The sequence below is a fragment of the Phyllostomus discolor genome, chromosome 2 (assembly GCF_004126475.2).
Source record: "Phyllostomus discolor isolate MPI-MPIP mPhyDis1 chromosome 2, mPhyDis1.pri.v3, whole genome shotgun sequence".
NCBI classification, from domain to species: domain Eukaryota; kingdom Metazoa; phylum Chordata; class Mammalia; order Chiroptera; family Phyllostomidae; genus Phyllostomus; species Phyllostomus discolor.
This window is the reverse complement of record NC_040904.2, coordinates 197,152,893-197,166,475: the sequence shown is the minus strand read 5'-3', so window position 1 is coordinate 197,166,475 and position 13,583 is coordinate 197,152,893. Positions and strand designations below refer to the sequence as shown.

Sequence of the window (13,583 nt, the reverse complement as noted above, 5' to 3'; positions counted from 1 at the left end):
AGTTCCCTTCAGGTTGGTCTGTGTTTGTATAGTGCTCCTATTTCTATCTCTGCTGCTGATTCACTTCTCCAACTCCATGCCCATCCTATAAAGTGTGTATTGACTTGTTTTTTAATCTTCAATTTTAGAATTATAAGTAGTCAAGCATGACAACAAGATTCCTTGGACAGCATCCATGCCAGTTTTTAGTACCGTGACCTTCAGATATGAAGTGTAAGGTGAGCAGTAGGAGAGGTTGGCATAATCATATTAGTGGCATTATCGCACAGAAGCCCGTTTTAACAATAAATGGGAACCATTGTTGAATGGATTTTATAGTGGAAAAAGTACGAACCTTGGTTTAATGCCTAGTATCTTTTGCTGTTCAGTCAATTGAATTGAATAGATTATGAATGAATATTATTAGATTGAATAACAATTCTTCCCTGTGAAGAGTGGACTCACCCCATCTCTTCCTAAGGCAGAGTTAGGCTCTCTTTCCTCTAGGTTCACACATCTCTTTGTGCTTTCTTCAGAACTTTTACTGCCATGCATCTTCTAGGAGATCACACAAACTCCCTGAGGACAGGGACTGTGATCTTTGTAACCTCAGGACCCAGTGTGTTACCTGAGCCAGCAGTAGGCCTTCGGTAGGTGTGTCTGACTGAATGAGGACAAAATAGGAACACAGAAATGATGAAAATTACTGTCCTTGTTTGATCTCACCTCACTTTCTTCCAACCTACTAGTTTCTAGACACTAATGGATCTTTGAACAATTATTGCTTCAAATAAAAGATGAGATGACCTCTTATTCCTAAGTTAATTGAGTTTATATATGATTCAAATAGAAAATAACCCAAATATTCTTGAGATATATCAACATACTGGACTGTAGTTTGTGTGAGGCAGAGTACTAGAAATTTCTGCCATTATATTTAAGTGAATTAGTGAAAGGAGAACCCATAGGCTACAATGGACTTAGTGTTTATCTCCCCGCCCCCAAATTCATATGTTGAAACCCTAATCCCAATGTGGTGGTATGTGGAGGTGAGGCCTTTGGGAGGTAATTAGATCATGAGAGTGGAATCCTCATAAATGGGATTAGTGTCCTTATAAGAAGAGGCCAGCTAGCTAGCTAGCTCTCTTTTTGCCATGTAAGGACACAGTGACAAGTTGATATAGTCTGCTACCTAGAAGAGATCCTCACCAGAACCTGATCATGCTGGCACCCTAATCTTTGGCTTTTAGCTTCCAGAACTGTGAGAAATAAATTTCTGTTGCTTATAAGCCACTCAGTCCATAGTATAGCAGCCTGAACTAAGATGCTGGTCTTTGTTTCTTCAACTGTCTCCTAGAATCCAAGCCTTATAGGGTCACTTCAGGATAGAGTCCTGAGCAAAAGGGCATACATAAGCAGGCCCCTATAACATGTCCCAGAGTCATCCACCTGTGGAGTGAATGACCTATGAGACAATCTGAATGGCTCTGATCAACCAAGTTAAATTACCAGAGTTCTCATGAGCCTTACAAAACTTTCATGTGTATGCATTTAAAAGCAATAGTTTCTTTATATTTTTTAAACTAAGTCCTCTGATGTAAACTTTCAATGAGATAGCAAGACTCTCTATGGCTAAAGAGAAAATTCTAGACATTTCTATTATATTCTCCGGGTATATGCAACTACACTGTCCTGGATGAGAACCATTCTCAGTGGGCATCTTGCATCTGCTTCTCATCCAACAACAACACTCCCAGTATTGTCTCCTGTGGCTGGGACAAGCTGGGCAAAGTATGGAACCTGTCAAAGCTGCAAGCTGAAGACAAACCATATCAGACACATGGGCTACCTAAACACTGTGAATGTCTCTCCATATGGATCTCTATATGCTTCTGGAGGCAAGATGGCCAGGCCATGCTCTGGAACCTCAACAAAGGCAAGCACCTTTATATGCTAGATAATGGGGCTTCATCATCACCCTGTGCTTTGGCCCCATCCACTACTGGCTCTGTGCTGCCAGGGGCTCCAGCATTAAGATCTTGGATTTGAAGGGATTTGAAGTTCATTGTAGATGAACTGAAGCAAGAAGTTATCAGCCCCAGCAGCAAGGCAGAGCCACCCCAGCGCACCCCTTTCGCCTGGTCTGCTGATGGCCAGACTCTGCCAGCTATATGAACAGCCTGGTACAGGTGTGGCAGGTGACCATCAGCACCCAATATATTCTAGAGTTTTAGAAACTAAAAAAAAACTTCCTTTATGACTTAAGAAGGAAATAAATTCTTTTAATTCTGCCAAATTCAACAAGGGATAATTACACAGACTTACCAGAGATTGTTGTTAAAGTCTTCAAATACAATTATTTTATACAATCTTCTGCCAGTAAGAAAACTGTTAACCATGTGCCTACACCCCTGTGTCTGTGCCTGCTGGCTCTCTGCTCTATCCTACCATTACACCCTGCTCTCTTACTGCCCACCATAGCTCTGACACCCTCCAGCTGCATCCTGTCTGGGTCACTGCCACCTTCCACCCAAGTCTTTCTGCCTTGGTTTTTGCCACAGCCAGCCCCTGGTGAGCTCCTGTGGAGATGCCATCCTAGGAGCTACAAAAACTTATATGAGAGACAACAACATCAAGAAGGTGATGTCTGGAAGGTGGCGCCTATGAGAATGATAATGGAAAGCCTTACCTGCACTCTAGTGTCCAGATTGCTGCAAAAAATCTGGGCAAAGAACACCTGCCCATTGCTGAAATGGCTGAATTTTGCAAGACATGTGCAGAATTAGCCCTGGATGGGAATAGAAGTGTTGGAAAGTGACCAATATGTCACTATGCATATTATTTCTGGAATTTGAGACTTAAGGATTGGAGCCAGATACCTACAAAGAGGTTTTAAGTTCAGTGGAGATGTCTTTCTGCCCAAACCATCCTGGAGAAATTACACACCCATTTCAGGGACACTGGCATGCAGCTATGTGGTTATATATACTATGCCACCAAGACTTGCGGCTTTGACTTCACAGACACTAAGAAGGGCATTTCAGAAATGTTAGAGCAAAGTGTTCTTCTGCACACCTGTGCCTGCAATCTCGTAAGAGTGGACACCTTGCCTTGAGCACTGGAAGGAAGGAAACAACAGTAGTGAGGGTAAAGAATCTCTTTGCATTCTTTGAACTATCAAGGCTTTGCCAGTTGTGATGGTAACAAGGATGCCTGAGCTATGTGCCACTTCATCAAAGACGGCATTAATGTTTTTCTCTGCCAATTCTATACCAAGAGCATGTGCTTATATGGCGAGCATGTGGGAGCCTTCACTGCAGTCTTCACAGACACTGATGAAGCCAAAAGAGTGAAATTACAGTTAAAGGTCTTGATCCATCCAATGTGATCCAATCCTCCTCTCAGTTGGAACCAAGACTGCCTCAACCATTCTGACCATCCTGGATTTTTGAAAACAGTGATTGCAAGAAGTTCAAGTCATGGCCAACTTCATCATTAGCATGCGTACTCAGCTGGTCTCCAGCCTCAAGAAGGACTTCTCCCACAACCAGCAGCACATTCCTACCAGACTGGCATGTTTTGTTTCACGGGGCTACCAAGGAGTTCTCCATCTACATGGCAAAGGTCAGCCACATCTCTGTGGCTGGGGTCACCTCAGACAACGGGGCTACCTTGCTCATTTACTTGGACACCAAATGATTTTCCTGGTGAGAAGGAACAGAGACATTCTTCCTTGTCTTCAGCCTCTACTATTGTAAGATTTACATGGAGGCTGAGGGAGGGTGAGTGGATCATTTCTTTTAACCACATTGCTGATTGAATCTGTTTCATGGAAAAGAGCATGTAGAAAAATGGGGCAGAGGCATCGTGGCTGATGTCTGGGATTCTTTGGCTCTAAAGCAAACTCTTCCTTGTCCTTTTATCTCCAGCTTTTCCAAAAGCGCTTACACATGCAAAAAAAATATCACAGCACCCACACACCTGCCAATCACACCATTGCAATACTGCAGGAGCTTTAACTTAGGCACCTTATGGTGTTGAGGGTTTCCTCTGTGGATCCATAGTGAGAAGTAGCCCACATTAGAGGCTTCGTGCGAAGATCTAGTTCTAACAGTAACATCTGTTACTCCCCTCCCATGGCTGAGCAATCTTATCAACAGACAATGTGATAGAAGTTGTGTTTTATGAAATCCAGCATATCTGCTGCCACTGAACCAAGGAAAACACAAGATGCTGTTTCTTGTCTTATTTGAGGAAAAAAAAAAGAAAAAAGGTTCTCCCTTTTAATAATTGAAGGCATTTTAATGTCCCTCTCTCTTCCCTTAGGTACGTAGGTTTATATATAATACTAGCCTAGATTTTCATCCTGCTGTGCTGCTTGACTGACCATCAAACCCATCCTCTCAGGATTTACTTATTTGAAGACTGAAGAACATAACTTACTGCTCATCCCATACCCTCACCTTTCTTGGCAAAGAATAGTGGAGAGTAAGCAACTGTGCTTTATTTCAGCCTTCTCTCCAGTGATCAGTTATTTCCTGTTGGGTTTTTGCCTCTGCCCACTTGGACCTCATACTTTGATTCATTGTGGTTGTGCAGTCACTCATCTCATAGTGAGTCAGGCAGTGCGGCACAGTGTCAGGAAAGAGGTCATTCTGGGCTTTGGCTTACTGTGTGTGCTGCCAGCTGGGCTCAGGCGTCACCCTTTGGAAAGATGACCACCATCTGCTCCAATCATGTAGACTTACTGTAGCCTGGTTTCTCAGTTATAATGAAGTTACTGTAGGAACCCCTTCCCTTAAAAAAAAGAGATTAAGGAGAGAGACAGAGACAGAGAGAGACAGAGAAAGAGAGAGAGAAGACTATCAACCTATAAAGAAGAAATGGCTGTGGCTGGTGTGGCTCAGTGGATTAAGCACCAGCCTGTGCACCAAAGAGTTGCTGGTTCAATTCCTAGTCAGGGCACATGCATGGGCTGTAGGCCAGGTCCCCAGTTGGGGGTGTGTGAAAGGTAACCACACATTGATGTTTCTCTCCCTCTTTTTTCTCCCTCCCTTTTCCTCTGTCTAAGAAGAAATAAATAATTTTTTTAATTTTGTAAAAAAACAAAGATCTGGATAACCAAGTAAAGGGGATTATAGAGTAAAGGTTTTTCATTTCAAAAGGATGTTAGAATGAGAAGTATCTATTCTAGAAGACCCTGTGGGGTGGGGCAAGGGGAAACCTCTTTATTAATCTGCTTTGAAATCAGAAGCAATTTCCTTTCAAAATAATACTAGTTTTGTGATTTCCTGCTCCCCAGCTTTCATACTTATTTCAACTTCTGCAGCAGTAGCGATAGCCTCTACTGCTGTAACTGTATCATGTGCCAAAACCAGGCAAGACCAAGTCCAAGTCAAATCTGGAGCTAGAACCAGGTAGAGGTAAAAAAAAAACAGCTGTGTGGTCAAGGCTATATTGGCTTCCAGGGATCCAGTTCCCTGACTCCTTGCTTGCTGTCTCTATTTTTAAAAAAGAGAGAGAAGGGAAGAAAGAGAAAGGAAGGAAGCCAAAAGCGGTTGGACTAGCAGAGGCTTATGGCTGGAAATATGAATGGTTCTGATTTCAGATTTTTCCTCTTCCTAAGCTTAGGTGCATTTTACTTTTACGTATTTTTCCCCTGGATTATAAAGGGCTGGATTGAATTTGGGTATGGTTGCCTCTTTTGAATATGATATGCTTATTCCTATGATTGCTTAGCTGAGCAAATTGCACATTGAAGCATAGTCTTTTGCTTCATGAAAAACATGCTCACAAGATCAATTGTCCTCCCATAGTTGTGTATCTATGAACACCATTCATTATAGGTATGTGGGAATAAATAGTCAGATTTGTAAATTGTGCCTGTAGAATGGAAGGTAGCCTCTTAAGAAATGCTCTTCTTTCACTAGTTAGCTTGCCCTAGGTATGTGTGTGTAAATCAAACTTGATTTAGCAGTTTTTCTTTTTTCATTTTTAAAAATTTTATTCAATTACAGTTGTCCCCATTGTTCCCCTGTTACTCTCCCCACATACAGAAGGCCCATAAACATATGAAAGGATGCTCAGCATCACTAGCCATCAGAGAGATGCAAATTAAAACCACAACGAGATACCATTTCATACTGGTCATAATGGCCATCATAAACAAATTGGCACAGTTTTTTTCATAGCAGTCATTCTCAAAGAGTTGGTCCCTGAACCAGCAACATCAGCATTACCTGGGAACTTGTTAGAATTATGAATTCTCAGGCCCTAACTGAGAACTACTGAGTCAGAAACTCTACCCAGGAACCTGTGTTTATCAAACCCTCTTGGTGATTGCAATGCTTGCTAAAGTTTGAAAGGTGCTGCTTTATAGACAGCTACACCTGATACTGCTGTGAGGGTGACTAATTAATTGAAATTTGATTTTGTGCACTAGAATATTTGATGGTTGATGGTAGACAATTACATAAGTTAATGGAACTGATACTTTGTTTCTTAAGTTGTATAAGATTTTAGGGTCATGTTCTTTCTTTAGGAGAAGGAAGTAGGAAAAGATATAAAGTGGGATGTAAGTCAGTAACTTCATTTACCTTAAAACACTCTTGTGTGTTTTTATTTTTTTATCCTTGCCAAAAGATACATTTTTTAAAATTGATTTTAGAGAGAGAAGAAGGGAAAGAGAGAAACATCCATGGGTTGCCTCTTGTACAAGTCCCCACCAGGGACCACACCCGCAGCCCAAGCATGTGCCCTGTCCAGGTATCGAACCTGAAACCTCTAGGACCATGGAATGGTACTCCAACCAACTGAGCCATACCAGCCATGGCGCACTCCTGGATCTTTTAAAGTAGTATCACCTTTTCCATGTTTGTCCTTCTCAGATCTATTTCATTTATCTTTTGCTAGTTCAATTTTTGTTCCTTTCACTGGAAGACAGAACAGTGATTGATGCCCTAACATTGGAGTCAAATAGACCCGGATTTGACTCACCACACCATTTATTAAGTTAATCTCACTGTACTTCAGTTTCCTAAGAAAATGAGGCTAATATCAATGTTATATAGTTGTTATAAAAATTTAAAAATGGCATATTTTGGCATAATTAAAAATAGCCTAGGATATGATAGATACTACTTGCGGTTACTGCTGTTATTAAACTATGTGATATCAGCCACTTCCACATTTTCTCCCACATAGTTTTCTACCCCAGTAATGACAAAAATAAATTATATCTTGTTTGACATGTATACAGGGGTAGAGATTTTGTCGCAAAAAAAAAAACAAAAAAAACAAAAAAAAAACCCTACACTTTGACTCCACCCTTCTGGGTTCCCAGAAATTATGTGAAGAGATTTCAAGCTTTTTTTTCCTTTGCAGCTGGAGAGGACTCATTAGTTCTTTTTTTTCCTAGCAGCTGGTGATTTTACAGCTGTTGAATGTTGGGTGATGATAAGAAGGAACGTGGAAAGCTTCTTTGTTTTACCAAAGTGTCATCCACTGGATAACACAGAAGCCTTAGAACACCATGAGGAATTGTTTAAATGTCTTGAGTTACACTTGTTAAGGTAGTTTTTTTCTTTTGCAATCATAGACTCATTATAAAAGAGTATCAGTGTTTTGACTGATGTGTTCAAATCTAAAAGTAATATTGAAACCTGTAGAACCATGCAGTGGGGTTTGAGGAAAATGTTACTTAGCTGCCTAGCTGTATGAGGCAGGGTTTAGAATCATTCATACAGCTTCCCGACAGAAGTTTTACTCATCTGAACCGGAGTACATTTATTTGTGTATTTATGTTTGCACCTCTTGTGTGTCATGTTTTGTAAATTCAGTGTAGGTTTAACACCATTGTTCTTATGTCCTCTTTCAAAATTCTTTATTGTATTGTGAACAAGCAAAAAAGTAATCATTAGAAAGCTCTGGACTCTTCAAGATGTTAAGGAAAAGAACAGAGGGATTAAAAACAATCAATAAAGGCTTTGGCTTGGTGTCTTAGTAGGTTGGAGTATCATCCCATACACCAGAAGGTTATAGGTTCCCTTCCCAGTCAGAGGACATACCTAGGCTGTGAGTTTGGTCCACAGTCAGGGTGCACATGGGAGGCAACCTGTCAACATTTCTCTCACACATCATGATGTTTCTCTTTCTTTCTAAATAAACATATCCTCAATAAACATATCCTCTAGTGAGGGTGAAAAGAAAAACAAAGTCATTAAATGAGAACAGTTTATTGGGATTTTAAAATATTTTTATGTAATAAAACATAGTTTTATGTTTGAAAGTGAACACCTGTATATTAGTTCTAGGTCTTCTTATGAGAGAAAAAAACTATCATACTACTATTAATAGTTACTATTTATCAAATGTTTACTGTGTACCAAGTCTTGTGCTGTTGGGCTATAAATGTTGTTAAATTTAATATTCACAACAACTAGATGATGCATTATCATCACTTTCTTTCACAGATGAGGAAGTGAGGCTCGGAAATGTCATCTGACTTCTCAAAAGTTTAGAAAGGATAGAGCCACTGTTTAAATTCACCTGCCAGACACTGAGGCCCATTCTCTTTTTGCTACTGCTGTGCTGTTAAAGATTTGGATCTAACCAGAGCTGACATTATGCCAAGAAAAGGGGAAAAAGACGGGATAAAGGACAGGAAGAGCAAGGGAGATGGGAATGGGCTCGAGGGATTGATTATCACAATGGACTGTAGAATCTAAACTGAGCAAGGAGGAAAGTGAGGACATGCGAGAACATAGACTATTCCTACCACTAAAGGTCTGCTGTTTTATATTTTATAAAGCCCTTTCTCATGTATTATTCACTAGATCCTTACTACAACACTGGAAATACATATTTTTATTTCACTTCTGTGGGTAGACTAATTTACTTGCTTGAAGTCACACTCAAAATCTTTAGTACTGTACCCCACCTTCACTCCTAATAGGCTACCAAGAAAAAACCCTTATTAAAGAGACTCTTGTTTATAGGGATAGGTAATCTGTCCGAGTCATCCACATTTTAATATGGAATCAGAAATTGTCGTTAATTCTCTTCTCTTCCATTCAGTAACTAGAGAAAAGGCTCAAAGAGAAGAAAGAAGAAAGAGTCACAGCAGTAAGTTTGGATAATCTACAAAGTAAATACTTTAGGAGTGACTATCTTTGGGGGGATAGAGGTCATCTTTGATGGGTATTTTTGGATTTATTAGAAAGAGGGATTTCTGGCCTACAATCCTAGTTTCATCTCTAGCACTAGGTAGTGATCACTGTGAATGAAAGACAGCAGCAATCGCAGTTATTTCATCTCATCACATTGGATCTGGAGGAATGGGTAATCCTATCATGAAGCAGGGCACAGTGTTGTATTCCTAACATTAACAAAGTGTAAGGCCTGCCAACGTGATACTTTTAGTGCGAGACTGTTCTCAATCCATTTCAAGGTCTTAACCTCCTTATTTCAATGTTTCTGTGTGAGCATGGTATAGTTTTGCCAGTAGTCCCTTGGCAATGAATAACTACAGATACCATACAAGGTGAACAGAATGCTGTTATACTTCATTTACTACCTTGTGTTTCCTAGTAGAAGGGCAAGCCAGTAAAATATGTTCATGGTTGGAAATTACTAGTGTTTTCACTGTAAACCTTCCAATTAATCTAGCCTCATTTTCTGTCTGGATAGTAAGACATTCTCTCTTTTAATGAAGAAAGTTGTCTGAGATTACTTTCTTACTGGATGTTCAGGAAACCAGAAGACTTTAGAACTAGAGGCATTATAAAATAGTTTTTACACTCATGAAAGAATTCCCATTGAGGTTCCTTTTAAGAGTTCCACCAGAACATTTAAATATTTATTTATAGGTTTTTGACTATTTCACAGATAGGTTAAAGTATAAAAATACCTGAAAGCTAAAATGTTGGTGTCAGAGCTGACATCTCTGAAGGTAAATATAGACCAATAGGAAAATAAGGGTGATTCTCCTAATATGACATTTATAGATTCAACATTTCATGAACCTGCTTTGCAGAATGTGAAACACATGTATATTTAAGTCAAAATTGGGGCATCACAGAGGTACAAAGGTTTTTAGTACCTCTAAAAACCTTACTATAGTTCTTCTTACTATAAACGTGCTCCTTAGATATCTCACTTTGCAAATTTTTTAATACATATTAAATACATATTAAATACCTTTTTTAATACATATTCAGTGTAGCAGTTTTGGGTCCATCCTGTGGACAGTTGGGAGCCTGGAGTCTGAGCTCTGGGTCAGGAAAGCCTAGTTTCCCTGTTTAACTGCTGATATGATGTGCTGCAGGGGGAAGCTTCACAGAAAGAGAAGAGCTGAGGTTACAGATAGATATCTGACTTCTGGTTCACAGTCCCAGCTATCACATCTCTAAGGTATTTCATTTGTGTCTTGCCAATTTTGTAAGAGCTGGAAATGTACTTCAATTTTTCCTAAAACAATTACATTCAGTAGGAGATAAACTGTAATTTAAATCCTTAGTCCCTCTTATGAAAAAAAATTTTTAGTGGCCAGGCTCATAAGGTTAAAATACAAACGCACACACATACACATACCATATACATATATGTAATTATTCCACTAGAGAGAAAATTCACAACCATTTTGAATAGTGAGAAAAACAAAGTCTGTTAATCTTGGCATTCAAAACCTTAATATTATAATTGGAACTATAGTTGTATTAACTCTTAGCAATATAAATATTTTAATAGAATAAAACAGTACATGTGTAGGGGTATAGAGGGACTATGGTATTGATTAACTCATTATTTTTTTTAGTCATATAGAATCTGACATCTTTTTAACTTTTCTCTCTAGTTCTTTAGATAGAAAGAAAGAATAAAATCATGGTTCAAAAACTAAAATATATTTAAGAGAGCTCACACACTAGAAATAGAAAAAAGATTCCATGTTCCACTATTAAGTATTATGTATACACATATATGTATTTTGTAAGAGTAAACACTGATCAAGTGTCCTTTGCCTTTTATTTTTGCATCTCTGAAGGCACCACTACCAGGCATGTAACTTAGCTGGCTGTCAGCTCACAGAATTTCCGAAGGGTAGTGGTTTCATTGTCTCCCATATAAGGCCCAGGCAGTCATTAAAATTAAAGAGAACGTAGGATCCTAGTATTTCTTTCCTTTTTTAAAGATTTTATTTATTTATTTCTAGAGAGAGGGGGGTGAGAGAGAAAGAAAGGGAGAGAAACTTTGATATCAGAGAAAGGCATCGATCCTATGCCCTGAGCAGGAATCGAACCAGTGACTTTTCACTTTGCACGGTAAGGCCCAACTAACTAAGCCATCCCAGTCAGGGCTGGGATCCTAGTATTTCCATATGCCAAATAGAGGCTAAAGATGGTAGTTTGTAGCCTATTAATCTTCTAATTCTTATTTGTAATTTAATTCAATTCTCAAACATAATAAAAAGGGAATTTAACACTGTTGGATTACACTTTGCCACCTAACTTCATTAACATTTTACAAAGCAAGGAATTACAGCTTTTTTGTCAAAGAATCCTCTATCCTTCCAGAGTCCCCTATACATCCCTCAACTGAAACTTTTACCTAACTGTATTATAATTATTTGCTTACATATCTAACTTTTCCTATCTGCTGAGCTGTCTGATTCTTTAATGGCAAATACTGGGGCATTCACTATGCATAACATAAAAAAGGTTCAAAAACTCCTGGGTCAGTATATAAATAATTTAATCAATGACATTTTAAAAATAAGAGATAATGTTATTCACTTGAGATGATAAATGTTAATAACATTAATAATAATGATTGTTCTTGATTACATTACATATCTACATACATTTTCTGTTTTAATCCTCAAACACATGGGGCCAGTATCATTATGTTTATTTTATAGGTTGGAAAATATATCTTATTATTAAGGAACTTATTCAAGATTATTGAGAGAAGGGATTAGAGATCCTATGTATCTATTCCCAAAATTTATTTTCTTCACATCACATTTATCCACATAATGCTAAGAAAAGAACCCAATTTAAAATGGACAAAAGTTTAAATGGACATTTCTCCAAATTAGATGTGCAAATAGCCAATAAGCCCATGAAACGATGTCCTCGGTCATTGCTGACATCCTTAGTCTTAGAGAAATGCAAATTAAAACCACAATGAGACACCACTTCACATCCACTAGGATGACTATAATCAGAAAGACGTAATAACAGTTGTTGGCCAGTATGTGAAGAAATCAGAACCTTCATGCATTGCCGGGGGGAATGTAAAATGGTGCTGCCACTGTGGAAAACAGTCTGGCAGTTTCTAAAAAAGTTTAATGTAGTTACCATATGAGCCAGCAATTCCCCTCAGTACATACCCAAGTGAACTGAAAACCTTTGTCTAAACAAAATCTAGTATATGAATGTCCATAGCAGCATTCTTCGTAGTAACCCCAAGGTGGAAACAACCCAATGTCCATCAATGGATGAGTTGAATGAACAAAATGTGGTACACCCAATACAATGCGATATTGTCCAACTATAAAAAGGAATGAAGTATTGATATACTCTACGATGTAAATGGACCCTGAAAACATGCTAAGTAAAGAAGAAAAATACAAAGGGCCACATATTGTACTATTTCTTTTATATAAAAGTCCAAAATAGGGAAATCCATAAAGAGAAAGTAGGTTATGGTTTCCAGGAGCAGGAACTCAGGGAGGAATGGTGAGTGACTGCTTAATGGGCACCAGGTTTCTTTGGGGGTCAATGAAAATGCTCTAGAATTAGATGGTGGCAATGGCTACACAATTTTTTTAATATACTAAAACCCTCTGGATTGTATGCTTTAAAATGGTTAAAGTGATTAATTTTATGTTATATATACATAATCTCAATAAGAAAAAAATCTATACCTAAAAAAACAAACAAACAAAAAAACCATGGCTGATTACATAGGAATTTCACAGTATGAATATATTTCTTTTCTAGCCCCAGTCATTAAGCTGACCATTTTAAAAAGCAATAGCTTTGGGTAGATGGGTATTAGAGAAAAGCAATTCTTTCAATAGCAGTGGCTGTGGCTGTTGTTTTATCATCACACAGATGATCATGGGTTTGTTAATGACTGCATTCTGATGAGTTGCCAAATAATCATAAGTTTTTAATAAATCATTGTTGATCTTTCATATGAGCATACTCATTAATAAAGACTACGTTTTATAAGGTTCACCTAGAAACAAGCATTTTTTCAATATAAAAAGAAGCATGTGAATGAATTAAGTCAACAATGACAGACTATGGAAGAAAACATGCCCTAGCAACTGGCTTCTTGTACTACAATCAGGGGCTCATTTATCTTAAACGAGTCAACTTTTGTAACACTCTCTGCACTGTATAGAATACTGAGTGACAGCCAAACAGAGCTGTCAAGAAAAAAGGAAAAAGTAGAAAATGTGAACTAGAATGAATTAAAAAAAAAGTTGTAAGAGAATGCAAAATAGCCTGTGACAAGGAATTTTCCTTTAAAATAACGAGGAGCCATGTGAGCACATTGAGCAAGTGAATGTCAATGGGGTGAAAAGTACTTAATAA

General features: G+C 38.4%; 1 protein-coding gene across 2 annotated transcripts in view; it reads left to right on the top strand.

Moving 5' to 3' along the window:
- The window catches only part of NTN4 (netrin 4), a 98,144-nt gene that overhangs the window by 40,888 nt on the left and 43,673 nt on the right, over positions 1-13,583 (top strand). The gene's annotated exons all lie outside the window — the stretch shown is intronic.